This window comes from Bos javanicus, chromosome 25 (assembly GCF_032452875.1).
Source record: "Bos javanicus breed banteng chromosome 25, ARS-OSU_banteng_1.0, whole genome shotgun sequence".
In the NCBI taxonomy this organism is placed as follows: Eukaryota; Metazoa; Chordata; class Mammalia; order Artiodactyla; family Bovidae; genus Bos; species Bos javanicus.
In genome coordinates, this window is record NC_083892.1 from 13,037,625 (window position 1) to 13,060,972 (window position 23,348).

The 23,348-nt window shown below is 39.4% G+C and overlaps 1 protein-coding gene across 16 annotated transcripts in view; it reads left to right on the plus strand.

Annotated features, from left to right (window-relative positions):
• MRTFB (myocardin related transcription factor B) overlaps positions 1-23,348 on the plus strand; it is a 223,829-nt gene that overhangs the window by 61,268 nt on the left and 139,213 nt on the right. For 3 of the 16 annotated variants that reach the window (XM_061401158.1, XM_061401155.1, XM_061401163.1), the window contains exon 3: positions 13,248-13,291. The exons of 11 other annotated variants lie outside the window; for them this stretch is intronic. The gene's annotated coding sequence lies outside the window, so the exon portion shown is untranslated. Of the gene's footprint in view, positions 1-13,247; positions 13,292-14,377; positions 15,758-23,348 lie in introns of those variants that run through there. 2 more of the 16 variants (XM_061401157.1, XM_061401164.1) reach the window with 2 other exon arrangements.

Below are 23,348 nucleotides of genomic sequence, written 5' to 3' on the forward strand. Positions count from 1 at the left end.
TTATTTGTGTATTCTATTTATCTTAGTTGGTATTTTTGCATTTCAAATATGTTCTGCCAGTAGCTTATCTTTCCACTTCATTTCTGGTGTGCTTTGTTGTGTTTAAGTTTTACATTTTAGTCAAGTCATACCTATTAGTCTGTTCATTTATGGTTGGTGCCCTTTAATACCATATTTAATAAATCTCTCTGTACTCTGAGTACTTTGGGATCATAAAGAGATCCTACCATATTTTCTTCCAAAAGTTCTGCTCTTCAGTGTAAGTCTAATACACATGAAATTTATTTGTGTGTGGGTATGAGATAGGGTTAGGAGACAGGTATCAAGACCATCCCCATGGAAAAGAAATGCAAAAAGCAAAATGGCTGTCTCGGGAGGCCTTACAAATAGCTGTGAAAAGAAGAGAAGCGAAAAGCAAAGGAGAAAAGGAAAGATATAAACATCTGAATGCAGAGTTCCAAAGAATAGCAAGGAGAGATAAGAAAGCCTTCCTCAGTGATCAATGCAAAGAAATAGAGGAAAACAACAGAATGGGAAAGACTAGGGATCTCTTCAAGAAAATTAGAGATACCAAGGGAACATTTCATGCAAAGATGGGCTCGATAAACGACAGAAATAGCATGGACCTAACAGAAGCAGAAGATATTAAGAAGAGGTGGCAAGAATACACAGAAGAACTGTACAAAAAAGATATTCATGACCCAGATAATCATGATGGTCTGATCACTGACCTAGAGCCAGACATCCTGGAATGTGAAGTCAAGTGGCCCTTAGAAAGCATCACTACGAACAAAGCTAGTGGAGGTGATGAAATTTCAGTGGAGCTATTTCAAATCCTGAAAGAGGATGCTGTGAAAGTGCTGCACTCAATATGCCAGCACATTTGGAAAACTCAGCAGTGGCCACAGGACTGGAAAAGGTCAGTTTTCATTCCAATCCCAAAGAAAGGCAATGCCAAAGAATGCTCAAACTACCGCACAATTGCACTCATCTCACACGCTAGTAAAATAATGCTCAAAATTCTCCAAGCCAGGCTTCAGCAATACGTGAACTGTGAACTTCCAGATGTTCAAGCTGGTTTTAGAAGAGGCAGAGGAACCAGAGATCAAATTGCCAACATCCGCTGGATCATGGAAAAAGCAAGAGAGTTCCAGAAAAACATCTATTTCTGCTTTATTGACTATGCCAAAGCCTTTGACTGTGTGGATCACAATAAACTGTGGAAGATTCTTCAAGAGATGGGAATACCAGACCACCTGACCTGCCTCTTGAGAAACCTGTATGCAGGTCAGGAAGCAACAGTTAGAACTGGACATGGAACAACTGACTGGTTCCAAATGGGAAAAGGAGTTCGTCAAGGCTGTATATTGTCACCCTGCTTATTTAACTTCTATGCAGAGTACATCATGAGAAACGCTGGGCTGGAAGAAGCACAAGCTGGAATCAAGATTGCCGGGAGAAATATCAATAACCTCAGATATGCAGATGACACCACCCTTATGGCAGAAAGTGAAGAGGAACTAAAAAGCCTCTTGATGAAAGTGAAAGTGGAGAGTGAAAAAGTTGGCTTAGAGCTCAACATTCAGAAAACGAAGATCATGGCATCCGGTCCCACCACTTCATGGCAAATAGATGGGGAAACAGTGGAAACAGTGTCAGACTTTATTATTTTGGGCTCCGAAATCACTGCAGATGCTGATTGCAGCCATGAAATTAAAAGTCGCTTACTCCTTGGAAGGAAAGTTATGACCAACCTAGATAGCATATTAAAAAGCAGAGACAAAAAAAAAAAAAAGCAGAGACATTACTTTGTCAACAAAGGTCCATCTAGTCAAGGCTATGGTTTTTCCAGTGGTCATGTATGGATGTGAGAGTTGGACTGTGAAGAAGGCTGAGCGCCGAAGAATTGATGCTTTTGAACTGTGGTGTTGGAGAAGACTCTTGAGAGTCCCTTGGACTGCAAGGAGGTCCAACGAGTCCATCCTAAAGGAGATCAGTCCTGGGTGTTCACTGGAAGGACTGATGCTAAAGCTGAAACTGCAATACTTTGGCCACCTCATGAGAAGAGTTGACTCATTGGGACAACCCTGATTCTGGGAGGGATTGAGGGCAGGAGGAGAAGGGGACGACAGAGGATGAGATGGCTGGATGGCATCACTGACTCGATGCACATGAGTTTGGGTGAACTCCGGGAGTTGGTGATGGACATGGAGGCCTGGCATGCTGTGAATCATGGGGTCGCAAAGAGTCGGACACAACTGAGCAACTGAACTGAACTGAACTAATGAGATAGGGAACGGTTTTCCATGTGAATCGAAACAGTTGCACGAGTCTGTGTCTTTGATTGCAGAGTTTATTTCCCCCAGCTGGTTTGTGATGCCACTCTATCCTGTTTCTAGTTTGCTCAGCGCACATGGGCTCTGCTCCGTCAGTCTGTAGTGCATCCTTGTGGCAATTCTACACTGTCCTAGTTACTGTGGCTTTCTCTCTGTATATATTATGGATGGCCCCGTAGTAAGAACCTTCACTGATGGCTGTGATTGGAATTTCGGGTCTGGTGGTTGCATTAGGAAAGTAGATGGATGTGATGCTGTGGAGGGTTTTGAGGAGGACTTTAGGGCACAGGTTAGATCTCCCGTGGGACCTCATGGGTCACTGGATGCTGATGGGGATTCCAGCAGGGACTGGGGTTGCGATTTTCCATCAGTAGTTAATGGTTTTTCAAAGGGGACTTGGAGTCTCCTGTATGTGGTTTTACCTGTATATTCCTTATGAACTTATATATGTGTCTTATTTTTTTCTCTGGAGACCTTTTCATTAACTTTTCATTTAAAATGTTATTCTCTTAAAATCTCACTAGATGCTTCAAACTTCTCTTACCTGAGAAAGCCCTGAGGAACTGGTTATTATGAGCATTCATTGCTTTGGTGTTACAGCCTTCATTTCAAGACTTGTTCTTAGCATTGCCATTTTCTTTTTCAGTTAAAATGGCACTTTTTTTTTAAAGCTTTAGGCTTGTTTTTCTTCTATACTTTGTACTGAATTGAATCAGGAAAAAAAATGAATACTATTTTTAAATGCTATTATTCTTTTGAAGAAAACCTTCAATTTAAATGTTTGTCTAAACTGCAGAGGGTTTCTGTCAACTGTGTTTGCTTCTACTGAGAATGAGTAACATGACCTTTTTTAGATGTTACAGAGCGAGAGCAATATCACGATGCTTCAAATTATGACATTGTCTTCCTTCTTTTGGTGGCATCTGAAATCTTGTTAAGTAGAACTGAATTGGTAAGAATTAAATAGCTTAGAGAAAATTGGCCGAATAAAGGTCATTATGGATATGAGAGTTGGACCATAAAGAAGGCTTTAGCACCCAAGAATTGATGCTTTTGAACTGTGGTGTTGGAGAAGACTCTTGAGAGTCCCTTGGACTGCAAGGAGATCCAACCAGTCCATCCTAAAGAAGATCAGTCCTGGGTGTTCATGGGAAGGACTGATGCTGAAGCTGAAGCTCCATTACTTTGGCTACTTGATGTGAAGAACCAACTCATAGGAAAAGACCCTGATGCTGGGCAAGATTGAAGGCTGGAGAAGAGGGTGACAAAGGATGAGATGGTTGGATGGCATTACTGACTCAATGAACAAGAGTTTTAGCAAACTCTGGGAGATAGTGAAGGATAGGGAAACCTGGTGTGCTGCAGTTCATGGGGTTGCAAAAAGTTGGACACGGCTTAGCAATTAAACAACACAAAGCTTCTGGTGCTTCTACAGTGTTCAAAAAATAACTTATTAAAAGAGATACAGAATGGGGAGAGGGGGGGACCAAAACCTGTTTTTTTTCCCCTCCCAAAGTGGAAATATCTTTTTTCCTTTGAAAAAATATCTTTTTTTTCTCTTGCTATAAAGAAATTTATACAATGCCAAAGAATACAGAGTAGCACTGCCCAGGAGCACGTTGGGCAGTGATGGGGATGTTCTGTTCCGTGTGGCTAGGCCAGTAGTAATGAGTCATGTGTGTCTGTTGAGCACCTGAAATGTGACTGGTGTGACTGCAGAGCTGAATGTTTAATTTTATTGAAGTATTCAGTTGCTCAGTCATGTCCAACTCTTTGCGACCCCATGGACTGCAGCACACCAGGTCCATCACCAACTCCCAGAGTTTACTCAAACTCATGTCCATTGAGTTGGTGATGCTATCCAACCGTCTCATCCTCTGTCATTCCCTTCTCCTGCCCTCAATCTTTCCCAGCATCAGGGTCTTTTCAAATGAGTCAGTTCTTCGCATCAGGTGGCCAACGAATTGGAGCTTTCAGCTTCAGCGTCAGTCCTTAATGAATATTCAGGACTGATTTCCTTTAGGATGGACTGGTTGGATCTCCTTGCAGTTCAAGAGTCTCAAGAGTCTTCTCTAACACCACAGTTCAAAAGCATCAATTCTTCAGAGCTCAGCTTTCTTTATAGTCCAACTCTCACACCCATACATGACTACTGGAAAAACCATAGCCTTGACTATATGAACATTTGTTGGCAAAGTGGAATCTTTGCTTTTTAATACTTTGTCTAGGTAATGCCGGGGTCCAGCCCCAGCTGATCCAGGGTATTCGAAGCGGGGACGGCGTCGGCGAGGATCAGGATACAATAGCTTCAATTAGATATTAATTAAAGATGTAAAGAGTAATAGAATGAGGATAGCTCAGTGGGAAAATTCAGTGGAGAAAAGAGGCTGAGTAGCTTGGTTTACGCGGGAGACCAATAAAACTTCAAGACAAGAAGTCTGCACCACTTACGTAGGCCGCAGGCGTCCTTCTGTTCTCCCGAAGGAGAGGAGACACTGAGGCCTCCCCGGTCGGATCTTAGAAGCCCAGGCATAATTAGTAAGCATGGCGGGTTCCGCGCTCCAGATGGAGACTCAGCTCGAGTGAGAGAGAGAGCGACATGGGGAGACCAGTATTTCGAGAAACTGATCCCAATTCTTTATTTTCCATGGTCTACTTTTATACACTGAGATGTTATGCAAAAGTCACGGGGGGTCAGCAGTCCTGACTTTTATCAAAGTTAGGTGCTTCATACAAATGTATACAGAGGTCTTAGAGGTGTTACATCATCTTCTGGCCAGGGGCCTGCTGACAATTTATGACCCTCTCCTTGTGACAGTGGTCAGTCAACCAGGACACTTATTTCTCCAGGGGTGATTATTCTTAAAATAGACGCCACCCAAATAAAGTTACATTCCTATAGGGTGAGGGTGTAGTGGGTTTTAGTTAAGGAAAGAATTTACTTAGCCTAAGGTCTAACGTGATTAATATCAAAGGTTAATACTTATTTCTTCTATATATTCATTAATGTGTGTAAGGGCAGGGGATATGGAGACTTAGCAACAAACATTGGCTCAACAAATGAAAAACCCTTCACCAATACAATTTCTAATCAGCCCACTATACTTACACTTATAGTTTTCTAACTTTTCTAAGGAACCTGTTTTTAGAAGGTTTAAAGCATCTCGTGCCTCTCACGGTTGGGAGGCTGTGAGCAATCACATGTGGCCAGACGAGCCTGTCAGGCAGGCTAGAGAACCTTCAGAGGAGTTTGTGGGTTAAAACACTCTTGTCACGCCCAGGAGTTTTTATTAACTGGAGCTCTAAGTTAACTCCTTCTCCGAAAGAGGTGGTGGGGGACAGCCCCCCGTAAAGTCAGAGGTGTAGGTGAGAGCACAAAGTAGTAAAGTAGGCAGGCTCTGGTTATGGGGGTAGATGCTCGAGGATTTCCAGGGGGACTCCTGAGGCTCGATCCCGCCTTTGCGTATGTCGAGCCTCCTTCCTCATGACCTTTGCCACGGGCAGAGTACCTCACTCTGGCCCCCAATAAGGTTAGACATAGCTCTTCTTCCAAGGAGCAAGTGTCTTTTAATTTCATGACTGCAGTCACCATTCACAGTGATTTTGGAGCGCAAAAAAGTAAAACCTGTCACTACTTCCACTTTTTCCCCTTCTGTTTGCCATGAATTGATGGAACCGGATGCCGTGATCTCAGTTTTTTGAATGTTAAGTTTTAAACCAGTTTTTTCAATCTCCTCTTTCATTCTCATCTTCACCTTTTTAGTTCCTCTTCATTGTCTGCCATTAGAGTGGTATCATCTGCATATACAAGGTTGTTGATATTTCTCCTGGCAGTCTTGATTCCAGCTTGTGATTCATCAATGTGGCATTTTGCATGATGTACTCTCAAATATAAGTTAAATAGGGTGACAGTACACAGCCTTGTCACACTCCTTCCCTAATTTGAACCAATGACTTGTTGCATTTAAGATTTTAACCATTGCTTCTTGACCCACCTACAGGTTTCTCAGGAGACAGGTAAGTTGGTCTGGTATTCCCATTTCTTTAAGAATTTTCCATAGTTTGTTGTGATGCATACAGTCAAAGGCTTTAGCGTAGTCAGTGAAGCAGAAGTAGATGTTTTTCTGGAATTCCCTTGCTTTCTGATATGATCAAACGAATGTTGGCAATTTGATCTCTGGTTTCTCTGCCTTTTCTAAATCTAGGTTACATCTGGAAGTTCTCCATTCATGTACTGCTGAAGCCTAACTTGAAGGATTTTGAGAATAACCTTACTAGCATCCAAAATGAGCACAATTATACAGTAGTTTGCCCTTCTTCGGGATTGGAATGAAAACTGACCTTTTCCAGTCCTGTGGCCACTGCTAAGTTTTCCAAACTTGCTGACATATTGAGTGCAGCACTTTAACGGCATCATCTTTTAGGTTTTTAAATAGCTCATCTTTTAAGTTTTTAAATTTCATTACCTTCACTAGCTTTGTTTGTGGTAATGCTTCCTAAAGCCCACTTGACTTCATACTCCAGGATGTCTGGCTCTAGGTGAGGGACCACACCATTGTGATTATTCCTAGTTATTTTTTGTATAGTTCTTCGTGTTTTCTTGCCACCTCTTCTTATCTTTTCTGATTCTGTTAGGTCCTTACTGTTTCTGTCCTTTATCTTGTCCATCCTTGCATGAAATGTTTCTTTGATACCTCCAATTTTCTTGAAGAGATTTCTAGTCTTTCTCATTCTATTGTTTTCCTCTACTTGTTTGCATTGTTCATTTAGGAAGGCCTTATCTCTCCTTACTCTTGTCTGGAACTCTGCGTTCAGATGGGTATATCTTTCCCTTTCTCCCTTGCTTTTTGCTTCTTTTCTTTCCTCAACTGTTTGTAAAGCCTCCTCAAACCACCAGTTTGCTTTCTTGCATTTCTTTTTCTTTGGGATGGTTTTGGTTACCACCTCCTGTACAGTATTATGAACCTCCATCCATAGTTCTTCAGGAACTCTATCAGATCTAATCACTTGAATCTATTTGTCACCTTCACTGTATAATCATAAAGCATTTGATTTAGGTCAAACCTGAATGGCCTGGTGGTTTACCCTATTTTCTTCAATTTAAGCCTGATTTTTGCCATAAAGAGCTCATAATCTGAGCCATGGTCAGCTCCAGGTCTTGTTTTTGCTGACTCCATAGAGCTTCTCTGTCTTCGGCTGCAAAAGATATAATCTATCCGATTTCGGTGTTGAACATCTGGTGATGTCCATGTGTAGAGTCTTTGCTTGTGTTGTTCAAAGAGGGTGTTTGCTAAGATCAGTGTGTTCTCTTGACAAAACTCTGTTAGTCTTTGCCCTGCTTCATTTTGTACTCCAAGGCCAAACTTGCCTGTTACTCCAGGTATCTCTTGACTTCCTACTTTTGCACTCCAGTCTCCTGTGATGAAAGGACATCTTTTTTTGGTGTTGGTTCTAGAAGGTCTTCAAAGAACCGTTCAGCTTCTTCAGTATCACAATATTACTGTGATATTGAATGGTTGCCTTGGAAACGAACCGAGATGATTCTGTTGTTTTTGAGATTGCACCCAAGTACTGCACGTGAGGCTGCAGACAAGTGTGTTGAGTACTTCAGTGATGTGCATGGGGTTGAGTTGTTAAAAACTGAGAAATCTGCGTTTTGTTTTGTCCTGTTGGAATTCCCTGTTCCAGTCACCTGGTGGAATTGCCTAGGAGATCATATAAAGACCTGTCTGGAGTCACTTCCCTGCAGCCTCAAAGACCATTTAAGGCTGACAGGCTTTACTAGTGCTTTGTCTAAGGAGAGGGAGCTGGATGTCATGCTAACAGGGGTGTCTGCCCTCTGCATGACACCTTGGATAGGTTGGTGGTGGGGGCTGCCTCTAGCCTACCTGAGGGGCAAGTGTGTGAATGGCTACATGGGCACACTCTCTGACTTACATCACCCTCTGCCCAGCCCTTCTGGAAAGGCCATCTTTGCTTCATGGTCAGAATTCCACTGGGGATAAATACTTGGGGCTCTCTCTCATTTGAAATGAAGTCTTAATTCCTACCCAAAGTTTAATGGAAATCCTGGCTTGGCAAAGAGAGAATGGTTATGTCAGCCAGGATCTCCTAGAATTCTCTAAAAATACTCTGTTGTTGCTCATCTGATAGTCTTTTTCTTCTTAAAATAATTTGATTAGTAATCCCATGTAACTAGTTGCTTTTCTCATTTGGCAAATGAGTTTTCATGCACTAAATCTGTTTTAGAAGGTTTATAATATGCTGAGGTCATTTCCATCATGTTCCAAATGATGATTAAAGGTTTTTAGTCTTTATCTGAAAAATATTTTTCTTAAGGACATTGATGTATTTACAGGAAATAATTAAAATGATGCTGCTTGAAAAACAAAGGTCTTATGAAACACAGAAACCTGAGCTCCTTCCCCTTCATTGGTTTAGTCATTTCCAGTACAGAAATTGTAACCCTAAACAATTACTTTCAAGGCCTAAATTCAAAATCCTGAACTTTTCTGGCTACTTTAGGAAAAAGCTGAAGAGATAACAAGGTTATAAGAAATAAAAAGTATATAGAGTGTTTTTGTTTTATTAATTGTACTTTAAAAAAAACTTGGTAAATTCTTAAAATCACTGAAATTAGTTTGAGTACCTAGTTTTTTATTTTTTCAGAACAACCCATATATATAGCCATGTTATATTGCCAAATATCTAGAAATCTAAAACCTGTTAAATCCCAAATATTATAGGAAACAGTATAGAATATGAATATTGATTTCAACCTCCATTACTTTTAGAGCTAGCTTGTGTATGCCTGTTAGGGAAATTTAAAAAGCATATTATCATTTATTCATCAGAATGTTTTTGTATGTGTGTCACAACATGTGGTAGGAATAAACTCTTTTTTGCTTGGAAGTTTGAAGTAGTAGAAGGTCAAGACAAGCTAGAAATGAGGTTTAACATGAAGTTTTTACAAAATTCCCATAATAATTGCATTGGGAGACCAGGAGTTGCTAATATTTGTTGACTACTTAATATGTGCTCAAAGCTCTGCTCTGCACCTCAAATCCATTCAATTGTCCTTTTAATCCTGTGACATAAGTACCTTTGTCACCCTATTTTTAACTAAAGATCCCGAGGCTTTGGAAGTTTAAGTGGTTTGCCCACCAGCTAGAAAATTTCAGAGCTGAAATTTGAACCCAAGCAGCTTTCACCGTCACAGGTCTCGTGTGACAAGGTCTCTCGTGAAATGTGGGCTGAACACTGTGACAGTTAGGTGAATACATCTGCCAGGAACCAGCCATACCTAAAAACAAAGCCAATGTGCAATTACTGAATACCTGCTCAGTGCCAACCTTGATTCCAAGCACTTGACGGGTACTGCCACATTTAATTTGCACCCCGACTCAGTGGACAGATTTTGAGTCAACTCTGGGAGTTGGTGATGGACAGGGAGGCCTGGCGTGCTGCAGTCCATGGGGTTGTGGAGAATCAGACACAACTGAGCAACTGAACTGAACTGAAGAGAGATATCATTTACACCCATTTTACAAAGAGGTTTAGGGAAGTTAAGTAACTCGCCCACAGTTGTGCTTCACATAACTCATGAAGTTAGGATAGCGTGTAGTAATGGATTAACATCAGTTTAAGAAAGATTTTTATTAATTTATTGCAAGGATTTCCCTAGTTCTCTTCAGTTTTGATTTTAATCATTGACTAAGATGAATATGCAATAGACAAATTTCAGATGGCACAGCACTGAGTGTGTATATATTGGAAGATGGAACAATATTCAGAAACTGATTTTTGTGTTAATTTGTTTCTTTTTTTACCATTCATGTCTTCAGACATCCCTGGAGAAGGAAATGGCAACCCACTCCAGTATTCTTGCCTGGGAAATCCCACAGACAGAGGAGTCTGACAGGCTACAGTCCATGGGCTCGCAAAAAAGCCAGATACAACTTAGCAACTAACCAACAACAAAGTTCAAAGATAATAATCAAACAGCACTAGCATCTGCTCTCCCCTCTGACCGCAGGCACCCTGTTGCACATGCCGTTCACACTCACGCAGTTGGAAATGGTCCTACTGCTTTCTTGTGTCTTTATTCAGAGTTTCAGTTTAGCAAAATGAATATGTGTATATTCTTCTTTTTTTCTAGTTCATTGTTTCACTTACCAACAAATCATATATCTTTCCATGTCAGTATTGTGAGAGCTTCCTCGTTCTTTCTTATAACGGTGTAGCAGTAATATTTTGTTTGGGTGTACAATAATTTAACTCATTTCTTATTGACCATGACTGGCTGCTGCTGCTAAGTCGCTTCAGTCGTGTCCGACTCTGTGCGACCCCGTAGACGGCAGCCCACCAGGCTCCCCCGTCCCTGGGATTCTCCAGGCAAGAGCACTGGAGTGGGGTGCCATTTCCTTCTCCAGTGCATGAAAGTGAAAAGTGAAAGTGAAGTCGCTCAGTCGTGTCCGACTCTCTGCGACCCCGTAGACGGCAGCCCACCAGGCTCCCCCGTCCCTGGGATTTTCCAGGCAAGAGTACTGGAGTGGGGTGCCATTGCCTTCTCCGACCATGACTGGAGTTGTTTCTAATTGGTTGCTATTGAAAATCATATGCAACAAATACAATATCATTGTTTTAAATTTATTTTTAATATTCACATGATAACACTTTTTTTAAAAAGTATTTATTAGGACTTCCCTGGGTCTTCGTTGCTGCACTTGGACTTTTTCTAGTTGCAACAAGCAGGGGCTACTCTGTAGTTGCAGTCTGTGGGCTTCTCATTGTGAGGCTTTTCATGCTGCACAGCACAGGCTCTGTGTGCTTGGACTTCAGTAGTTGCTGCACTCAGGCTCATTGAAGCTCATGGGCTTATTAGTTTCTCCAAAGCACGTGAGATCTTAGTTCCTGGACATGGAATTGAACCCATGTCCCCTGTATTGACAGGCAGATTCTTAGCCACTGGACCACCAGGCAAGTCCCACAGTCACTGTTTTTGACATACAGTTCTGATTTTTGACAAATATATAGGGTTGTGTAACCACACCCATAATCAAGATACACAACAGTTTCATCTCCCCAAAACTCCCTTGGCTTCCTGTTTGTTATCAACCCCACCTCTGCCAGCCAGGGATCTGCTCTCTGTACTTTCCCACAGTGTCCCTGTACCGAAGCCTCTGAGGGCGGCTTCTTCGACTTAACGTAATGCATCTGAGGTTCAGCCTTCTTGTTACAGAGGATGTTGCTCATCCCTGTTATTGCTCAGTGGTATCGTATGATATGCATGCACCACAGTGTTTTATTCTATCCAAACCGAAGGGCTTTGGATTGTTTCCAGTTTTTTAGACTTATGAATAAAGCTCCTATAAGCATTCATACGCAGATTATAGTATCTTTTTAAAAGCAGCCTTATTGAGGTATCATTTACATACCTTAAGATTAACTCATTTAAACGTGTAAAATTTAATGGATTTTGGTAAATTTACAGAATCAGGCAGCCATCACTATAATCTGATTTTACATTTCATCACACCAGAAAGAAACCTTTGCCCATTTACAGTTAATCCCTCTTCCCACCTCCAACCCTGGAAAACCACTAGTCTGTTTTCTGCCTCTACAGATTTGCTTTTTCTGGAAATTTCATGTAAATGGAATCATGCAACATGTGGTCTTTGGCATCTGTCTTCTTTCATGTAGCATAATGTTTTTTAGTTTTGTTCGTATTATATCAGTGTTGCTTTCTTTTTGGTGGCTAAATAATATTCCACTGGAATGTATATCACATTTGGTTAATCTATTCACTAATTAATGGACATTTAAGTTTATGGTTTTGAGTTACTATGAACAATGCTGCTATGAATGTATGTTTACAAAGTTTTGTGTAGATTTTATGTTTTCATTTCTTTTGGATAGATAACTAGGAGTGGAATTGCTTGATCATTATGAAATTTTATTTAACACTTTAAGAAAATACCAAGTGGTTTTTCAAAGTAGCTGTATCATTTTACATTCTCACCAGTACTATGTGAAGGTTCTGGTTTCTCCGCACCCTTTCCAACACTTCTGATTGTCTTTTTTGTTATAGCCATTCTAGTGGGTGTCAAGGGCTGTCTCATTGTGGTTTTAATTGCACTTCCCTGTGCAAGTGACTGATGATACTGAGCATATTTTCATGTGTTTATCAGAATTTGTATATCCTCTTTAATGAAATGCTTATTCAAATGTTTTGCCCATTTTTAAATTGGAATTTTTGTCTTGTATTTTGAATTTTAAGAGTCCTTTACATACTGGATCAAGCAGTTCATTACCTGATATGTGATTTGCAAAATGCCACAGAATTTTTTTTTTAAAAGAAGATACAGTAGATTTTTTTATTGAATAAATATTTCTGCACTTGTTATATGCCTTTGGTTAGTTTCTGGAGTTTTAAAAAGGTTATTTTTGGCAGTGTTGTCTTGTTTTGTCATTGCCTTTGGGGAGAGGACTTTCTGAGCTCTTTTCTCTGCCTTTCTGAAAGGCCCACCTACAGTTTCATCTTGAACATGTAAATTCCCAGAAGATAAATTGCTGGATCAAAGAGTTTGTGTATTTGTAATCTTAATAGGTGTTGACAAATTTTATCCGTAAAGGTTATATCACTTTATAAAGGTATATTTATTCCATAAATTAGAATTATACCTTCTAATTTATAAGGTAAGGCTCAATTTCGCCAATCTGTGTTATTAAACTTTCAGAATTTTGCCAGTCTAAATGAAAATGGTTTCCTGTGGTAGTTTTAACATTTCTTTCTTTGTGAGGAGGGTTGGACATCTTGTCATATTTTAAAAGAACATTCCTTTTCTGTGAGCTTTACTCATATCCTTTGCTCATTAAAAAATTTCGATTATTGATCTTTTCTATTTATAGGAGCTTATTCCTTTGTGTGACAAGTTGCAAATACAGACTTCCTGGTATGTCATTTTGATCACTTTGATCTTGTTTATGGTTTTCCTGGCATGTAGATGTTGATATGAATATACATATAAATACATATGCATATGTTTAGTTGTTCAGTCATGTCTGACTCTTTGCCACCCCATGGACTGAAGACAGCCAGGCTCCTCTGTCCATGGGATTCTCTAGGCAGGAATGCTGGAGTAGATTGCCACGCCCTCCTCCAGGAGATCTTCCCAACCCAGGGATTGAACCCAGGTCTTCCCCATTGCAGGCAGATTCTTTACCGTCTGAGCCACCATATATAATTATATAATTTATTCATCTTTTTCTGTGGCTTCAGGAGTTGGGGTAATAGGTCTCCCCCACTCCCAAGACAATGGAGGGGCAATGGCATTGGCAAAGAAACGGCAATGGCAAAGAAATAAATTTTCTTCTATAACCTTTATGATCTCTCATTTTAACCATTAAATCTCTGATTCATGAGCAATTTATCCTGCTGAACTATGTTAAGTTTTTCTCCCCCCTTTCTTCAAAAAGTCCATCTCTTAAGCTCGTAATTTGCAATTCCAATACTGAATTTCCATGCATAGATGTATCAATGTTTAGACCTTCTCTTCTGTATCATGTCTTTCTGTCTCTCACTTCAGACACTAATGTCATACTGTTTTAATTATTGAGGTTTCATAATATATTTGCGTATTTGCTAAGGCTAGTAGCACTCTTGCCTCTCTTTCAGTGGTTTTCCAGGCAACTTCTGCTTTTTTTTTTTCTTTTCTTTTCCTTAAGGGCTTTAGCATTAGCTTGCCCAGTTTCCCTACTCCACTTCAAAGGAAAAATGATCCTTTTTGTACTTTTATTTCAATCATTTAAATTTTATAGGTTGAATTAGGCAGAATAGACATCTATGTGATATTGTCTTCCTGTCCAAGAATATAATATATTTCTTCAAGTCTTCATTGCAGGTCTTCAGTAATGTGTTAAAATGTTCCTTATAAAGATTCTGTACATTCCCAGTTACATTTATTTCTAGATATTTTATCTTTTTCATTGCTATTGTTAATGGGTGTTTTCTTCCATTACATCTTCTATTAATGGTTATTTGTTTAAAAGATAATAAATGAAGCAATAAGTATAAGAAGAGCTTTTTTAATAGAGATAATTGTGAGGCTCTGACCTGGAATTAAAACAAGCAAAAAATCAGTTAAATAGGAAGAAGATGATTGGAGAAACCATTATAATAGTAGCTACTTATATGCTGACATTTAAACTTTGTCATAATCTCATTAATTTAAACTAGGGTGACCTGTTTATAAGTGAAAGAATGAAGCTTTATTGAGTTAATACACCTTGCTCAAGGTTATATAGCTTCTTAGTGATATTGCTGAATTTTGTCTCCATATCTAACTCCAGAACCTTAACTCTGAACTGATATCCTGTAGTATACCATTCCCTGCATAAAAGGATTTTGTTAAAGGTTCATACTTATAAATTCACAGCAAATTAATAAAAGCCTCACCAGTGAGTGAAATAGTCTTCCTTCATTTTTTAGCAGTTCATGTGTACCATCATTGGAAAACTGGATTCAGTTCTGGGTCTCATAATTAAAATGTAGATAAGCTATCTTTTAATTAGTTCATGCTAGTATGACCAGAAAAGTGAAACTGTGATTTAAAATAACATTGTCCCAATAAAATTTTTTTTTATTAAAAAAATTAACACTGTCAAATGAATTGATAGTAAGCTCACAGAACACTGAGAATGAGCTATGAATTTTTTAGTATTTCCACTGTTCGAAAATTAATTGAATTTTCTCTTCCTGGTGCCAAGTATAGACCCTGGATTAAGGAGTACATGTTACCTAGAGTTAAGTATTCAAGTTACAATTGTTATGTAACATATCACCCGAAACTTCCTGGCTGAAACCCACAGTAGTTACTTATTATCTTCTATGGGTAAGGGATTTGAGGAGGGCAGTTGTGGTTTCGTCTCCGGTTTGGTTGCAGTCAGACAGTGGCTGAAAATACAACAGCAAGGGGAGATGACTGAAATAGGGGGGCTACCCAGGCATTTCTGTCTCTTCACCTCATCTCAGGGCTGGTATGTGTTCTTCATGGGCTAGTTTTGGCTTCCTCACCATGTAGCAGCCTCAGGGCATCTCAGCAGCTCCAAAGATGAATATTCTGAGACCTAGGCAGATCTATTATGACCTAATCTTATAAGTCATGTACCACCCTTTACCCTATAGCACAGACTAGCCTAAATACAAGCAGAAGCAGCTTAGGCCTCACCTTTTGATGGGAGGAATGCCAGAGTCACGTTGTAATAAGAAGATGTAGGAATGAAGATAGTGTCATGTCTTCCTTTTGAAAATACAACCTGCCACAGTGATGGTTTCCTTTCAGTACAAGAAAGGAGCTTGTGATAGAATTCTGAGGTGAAAAAGGACTGTTTGTGGAGGAATAAGATGTTTTCCTTATCGGGTATGTTCAGAAGAAGTCAGGGTATCCATAAGGTAGTATGGTTGTAGTGTCTGAAATTATACTCCAGTGTTGTAGAAATGATTCTGGGAATGTTTAACCTTAACTACTTTGAACATAATAATAAGTGTTTTTTTTAATTTATGAGTGTGGTTACTGTGCATTAAGATGCATATTATATCACTTTGTGAAAAGTTTAGAACTTTTCTAGATAACTTTCTTTTCTAGTTTTCTAATTTTCCTCCCTAGTTTTCTAGATAACTTTTTTAGATAAGAATATCTTATCAAAAGAACTAAATCAACAACCTAGCTTTCCATCTTAATAAAACCAGAGAAGAAGAACAAACTAAACCTAAGGCAGACAGGAGGAAGGAAGTAATAAAATTTAGAATAGAAATAAATAATAGAGAAAATAAATAATAGAAAAATCAGTGAAACCAAGGGTTTTGATTAGAGTTTTTTGAAAAAAGGGACAAACCTTTAGTTAGACTAAGAAAAAAAGAGGAAAAATTCAAATTACCAGAATCAGGAATGAAAGTGGGAACATTACTACTAACATTACGAAATAAAAAGAATTTTAAGGGGATACTGTGAACAGTGAAATGTCAACAAATTAGGTAACTCAGATGAAATGGACCAATTTTTAGAAAGATGCAAATTGCCAGAACTGATTCATGATGAATTAGAAAATCTGAGTAGACCTGTAGCAAATAAATTGAATTAGTGATGATACAACTTGCCAAAAAGGAAAACCCAGAACCAGATGGCTTCACCAGTTTAAAGAATTAACTCCAATTTTTTGTAAACTCTTCCAAAAAATAGAAGATAAGGGAATATTTAACTCATTATTTGAGGCTGATATTACATTGATACCAAAACCAGACAAAGAGAGCACATGAAAAGAAAATCACAGAATATCCCCCTTGTAAATAAAGGTTACAGCAACCCAAGTCCAGCAGCTTATAAAAAGGATCATGTACCATGACAAGTGGGATTTATCACAAGAATGAAAAATTTATTTAACATCTAAAAATCAATGTTATACACTATATAGCAGAATAAAGAGGGAGGGACCCACAATTTTCTTAATAAATACAGAAAAAGCATTTGACAAAATCTAACATCGTTTTGTGTTAAAAACACCCCAAACACTAGGAATACAAGAGAGTGTTTCCAGCCTGATAAAGGGCATCTGTGAAACACCTGCAGCCAGCAGCATACTCATGGTGAGAGACTGAACGCCCCCGCACTTGGATTAGGAACAAGAAAGGACGTCCGCTCTTGCCACTTCTGCTCAGCATTGTACAGTGTCTAGCCAGGGAAACAATGCAAGAAAAGAAATAAAAGGCATCTAGATTAGAAAGAAAGTAAAACTGTTTAAATGAAATGTCTAGAATATAGGCAAGTACACAGAGACAAGAAAGTGGTACCAAAGGCTGGGGGAAAAGGGGGATTTAGGAGGTGATGGCAGAAAGTGAAGAGGAACTAAAAAGCCTCTTGATGAAAGTGAAAGTGGAGAGTGAAAAAGTTGGCTTAAAGCTCAACATTCAGAAAACGAAGATCACGGCATCCGGTGCCATCACTTCATGGGAAATAGATGGGGAAACAGTGGAAACAGTGTCAGACTTTATTTTTTGGGGCTTGAAAATCACTGTAGATGGTGACTGCAGCCATGAAATTAGAAGATGCTTACTCCTTGGAAGGAAAGTTATGACCAACCTAGATAGCATATTCAAAAGCAGAGACATTACCTTGCCAACAGAGGTTCGTCTAGTCAAGGCTATGGTTTTTCCTGTGTCATGTATGGATGTGAGAATTGGACTGTGAAGAAAGCTGAGCACCGAAGAATTGATGCTTTTGAACTGTGGTGTTGGAGAAGACTCTTGAGAGTCCCTTGGACTGCAAGGAGATCCAACCAGTCCATTCTGAAGGAGGTCAGCCCTGGGATTTCTTTGGAAGGAATGATGCTAAAGCTGAAACTCCAGTACTTTGGCCACCTCATGTGAAGAGTTGACTCATTGGAAAAGACTCTGATGCTGGGAGGGATTGGGGGCAGGAGGAGAAGGGGACGACAGAGGATGAGATGGCTGGATGGCATCATTGACTTGATAGACGTGAGTCTGGGTGAACTCCGGGAGCTGGTGATGGACAGGGAGGCCTGGCGTGCTGCTATTCATGGGGTCGCAAAGAGTCGGACACGACTGAGTGACTGAACTGAACTAATGGGGGTGGGGTCTCTTTTAGATATCATGAGATGTTCTGAAATTAGGTAGTGATGGTTGCACACCTGTGACTGCTGAAGATCTTAAAATTGTACACATTAAAATGATGGATTTTATAGTATGTGAATTATATCGCAACAACAAAAACCACTTATCTACAACTGTTGTTTCACAGCTGTTTGAAATTGCAGTTTTATAATGTATGCTAAAGTGTTTAATGGAGAGAATTCACAACAATTTTGAAAGGACCATGCTACAGTGAGAATAGATTATTTTGTATTTAACTAATGGCATTAGAAACTTAGGTAAAATTATACCATCTGCTAGAGTGCTGTTGCAAAACTCTGAATATTAGCTTTCATTTGGTTTGTACTCTGAACTGTTGTCTCAGAGTGCAGTATTAACACATTTTGCATAAAGTTAGACAGTGATGAAATAATATCTAAGAAGTAATTTGTATTAACAGATTCCTGAAACCTTGAGAAGACCAAGTTTCCAGTATGAGGTGCCCTTGGCATCAACATCAATTTAAAAATGTTTCGTGGTTGAACCTGCCTTATCCATCTTCCTCTTGCTCAGCTTGTGGGATGGGCAGCCTTCTCCCACTCCTGGACACACTGAATGGGCATGTTGAGGAGGTGACACTGAAGTCTAGTGATGGATTTCTGCCCTCACTAATTATTAAGTTATGTGCTAACCAAAGTCAGCTGTGTTTATTCTTAAATATGTTTATTCCAGTAGTAGTAGTAATCATAATTATGTAGTTTAACCAAATATTATGTAAACTGATGAACTGTGCATGCAAAAATGTTAAATGTCTGGGACCACAAAGCCATGTTACTTAATACTTTTAAATTGAGTGTGGGCAAGAAACTAAATTGGCTTCAGAACTGTAAAAATATAGACACACACTGTGCTCAAAATCCTTTAAATTTTTGTTCTACTTTAAATAAATGGAAACTAGGAGTCATAGACAGTGGTGGTTTATGCCAGAGAGCTGACATCTACAGAGAGACGGCCTTGACTCTATATTGGAAGACTGGCAAACACATGGGTCTTTCTTTCTGCACTCCGACTTAAAGAAAATGTCTGACAATTTATGTATATCAGTTGTAATGATTCCTCTGTTAACTGAGTTTTTCATTTTACCCAGTATCTAGTGTGGTTGCCTCAGACAAGAGGGTTGCTCTTCTGAGTACTGGATTATAAGTTAGAGGACTTGTACAGAGGACTCGTGGTTCCCAGCTATGCTACTTAACTAGTCAAGATAGCTTGGATAAGTAAATTAAGCTTCATCTTTTTTCATGTATTAATATTTTGCAATACTTTGTTTAATATCTTTGCTTAAATTGAAATTCAAATTCTACTGATTTCTGATATCAGAAAGAGTAAAGAGCTTAGAAAACAGCAAAAAAAAGACCACCCTCCTAAAAGGAGGAGGGGCCCTTACTCGTCCCCTTTCTTTCTGTTTTTCTCTTTCTCTCTTCTCTTCTTCCTTCCCCTCACAACTCCTCTCCCTGCCTTATAGAACTTAGAAATAGGAGTACAGTATATATTTTTTATCTGTTAAGTAAAACATTTGTTTAATCTGTTTATAAATGTTTACTTTTAGCTTTTAAATCAAATGCCAATTTATGGTTCAACAAAACTAGAGTTTGTTTTTAACCTAGTGTTTGATAAATGTGGAAATCATTTCAGCTTAAAATTAATCCTCCAATCAGTTCTTATTCTCTGAGAATCATTCATTTTGGATCAACTTGGAAAATGTAATTGTTCAAGCTAAAAAGATTTGGGTTTTGGCTGTTTTACTTGTGGAACAAATAAAATTTTCTAGCTTTTTCTGTCTTTTTATATAGTGATTTAAAAGCCACATGTATTTTAAACTTTTGCTAATTCAAATTTTTATTTATAGATTATAATGAATATTTCAGAAACACTCTTTACATAAATGTTAGGTACAGTACTTCAGAATGCATTTGGAGAGTGTTAAGTATGCACTTTGCTCCATGTTCTGTTCATTTGAAACATGTCTGCAGTAAACAAGTTAAAAAATAAATCACCATGTTGGCATTTTTACAGCTACAACAGCCACTTGAAGCACAGAAGAGCAGTTATGTAACCTTTTCTATACAGTGTATTGTCAGTGTTCAGTATATTTGTAGTACATTTCTGCTATGTATTTAATAGCTGCACATAAAACTTCAACTGCTACAAATGAAAACCCTGCCTAGAAGTTGTTTATTTGAAAAAGTTATAACCTGATGTCAAAAACATGTCTTGTTTATGTGCAGTACATCTACAGCTTTAGATTTCATTTTCTTCTGCTCTAAAGTTTAATTCCGGCTACACCTTCAGGGTTTGCTAAAGTGGAACAGTAAGAGGAGAGAGTTTCCTTCATCCGCCCTGAAGCAGATGAGGCCACTGGCTTCTTTCCAGCGCTGATGTGTCATAACTGCGTGCTCGACAAGGTCTACGCACAGAGGTCACGGAACCCAGGTGCCCAGCACAGTGCCTGAGGCTCTGGACCTTCAGTGTGTGTGTGAAGAACGGTGCACGAGGAGCATTCCACAGCTGCCTTTCCCTCCTCTGCACCACTGCCTTCTCCCACAACATCTGTCTCTCCCAATTATTTGCTCCAACTTACTGCACTTTGGCACGTAAATGTTGTGTTATTGTGCAAGGTATATGGGCTTTAAAGTTGGAATCCTGGCTTTTATGCGAGTCTGTCCATTTGCTTCATTTTTCCAAGCTTTGATTTCCTCATCTGTAAAGTGAGAGTAATAACCTACCCACAGGGAGGGTGTGAGAGCAAAATTAAGGAGAGTGTAGAGCAAACTTAGTTTCAGACTGAGTAGAAATGTAGTAGATATTCTTCCCTTTCCTTCGTTTTGTCATTTTCAGAATTAGAAAACCAGATCCCTGAGAGGTTAAGTGATGGTGGTGGTGTAGTTGTTAAGTTGTGTCTGACTCTTGTGACCCCATGGACATGCCTGCCAGGCTTCTCTATCCATAGTCTTTTCCAGACAAGAATACTGGAGTGGGTTGCCATTTCCTTCTCCAGGAAATCGTCCTGACCCAGGGATCAAACCCAGGTCTCCAGTACTGCAGGCAGATTATTACGGACTGAACTATCAGGGAAGCCCAGTGATTTACTTCACTAAGTAAAGAAAGTGAAAGTGAAGTCTCTCAGTCATGAGTGAAAGTGAAGTATCTCAGTCATGAGTGAAAGTGAAGTCGCTCAGTCATGAGTGAAAGTGAAGTCGCTCAGTCGTGTCCGACTCTTTGCAACCCCATGGACTGTAGCCTACCAGGCTCCTCTGTCCCTGGGATTTTCCAAGCAAGAGTAATGGAGTGGGTTGCCACTTCCTTCTCCAGGGGATCTTCCCGACCCAGGGATTGAACCCGGGTCTCCCACGTTGTAGGCAGACATTTTACCGGCGCAGCCACCAGGGAAGCCACGAGGTGGATCACTGGTTAACGGATTTACTTCAAGTCAAATAGCTCTTTCTTCAGCCACACCCTTTTTCCAAAGTGCCCTCGGAGGGGCCTGCGGTTTCTCACGGTGAACACTCATTCCTGCTTGCCAGCTTTTCCAGCTCTCCAAATCAGCCGCCCTCAATTCTTTATTCTCCCTTACTTTTCGTATGAACTCATTATGAAGCCTTGACATTTTGTCTCTGAAGTATTTTTAAAATTTATTCCCCTTTCTTTATTTCCACTGTCTTAACCTAGTCCATCAGTCTTTCAGCCTGAGATTTTTTTTTCTTAACATCTTGAACTAATCAGTAATCATTTTATTTGCTTTTTTATTGAGGTAAATATTGATTTACAGTATTAGTTTTAGATGTACAACAAACATTGTGATTCACAATATTTATAGATTATACTTCATTTATGTGTGTTAGTTGCTCAGTCGTGTCTGACTTTTTGCGACCCCATGGTCCATCCATAGAACTCTCTAGGCAAGAATACTGGAGTGGGTTGCCATTCCTTTCTCCAGGGGATCTTCCCCACCCAGGGATCGAACCCTGGCCAGTCCTGCACTGCTGGCAGATTCTTTGCCATCTGACCTACAGGTGAAGCCCGTACTTCATTTATAGTAATTATCAAATATTGGCAGTATTCCCCGTGCTGTACAACATATCCTTGTAGCTTATTTTCTTGTAGTAGTAGTAGTTTTTATCTTTTAATCCCTGACTCCTGTCTTGCCCCTCCCCCCACTCCTAACCTGTATCTGTGAGTCTGTTTCAGTTTTCTTGTGTTCACTTGTTTTATTTTTCAGATTCCATCCATAAGTGGTAACATACAATTTTTGTCTTTCTTTGTCTGAGTTACTTCACCAAGTGTAATACTCTCTAGGTCCATCCATGTTGTTGCAAATGACATTTTCCATTCTGTTTTGTGGCTGAGTAATACTCCATTCTATACATATACTGCATTTTTATCCACTTGTCTGTTGATTGGTCCCTAGGCTGCTTCCATACCTTGGCTACTGTAAATAGTGCCGCTGTGAACATTGGTGTACATGTATCTTTTCAAATAAGTGTTTTCATTTTCTTCAGATGCATACCCAGTAGTGGAATTGTTGGATCATATGGTAGCTCTGTTTTTAGTTTCTCAGGAGCCTCCATGCTGTCTTCCATAGTGGCTGCACCAGTTTACACACTCACCGACAGTGAACAAGGGATCTCTACATCCTTGCCAACACTGGTTATTCCGCGAGATTTTTATCAGTAGCATACTTGTGCCAGAATGATCTTTCTAAAATACACATCTGATCATATCACTGTTTCTCAGAATCCACGTTTCTTGACAGTTGTGCTTTAACTCGCTTGTCTTTGCACAGCCTTGTCTTTGCTTCTCCATGTTTTGCTCTTTCTATACTGGCCCTGTCAGACGTTTTGGTATTAGGTGATAGCTATTCATGCCATTGCACTCTTACTAGTGAGAAAAGAACTTCTGTGTCTGCAAAGTCCTCTTCACCCTGGGAGACTTTCCTGACTTACCCAAATACAATTAGACATTTAATTCTTTTGGTTTCCACAGCACTTAGTACCTACTTATATTCTATTGTTTTTTACACATGCTATAATAATTTGCTTCTGACCTCTCGTCTCACTCATTGGGCAAATGATTTATCCTGTCTTTAAAATTAGGGAGTTCCACTAGATCAGTGATTGTCAGCACTGGCTGCACATTAGAATCACTCTATTCGAGCGGTTGTATCAAAATCTCTAGAGATCCTCTCCTTTATCCTACCTATTAGGAATTTTAAGTTACTCAAATGATTATCATATTGTGAAGAAGATTGAAAAGCACTTATATTAGACAGATTCTAAGATACCTTTCAGCTAAAATGTTCCGTTATTCTG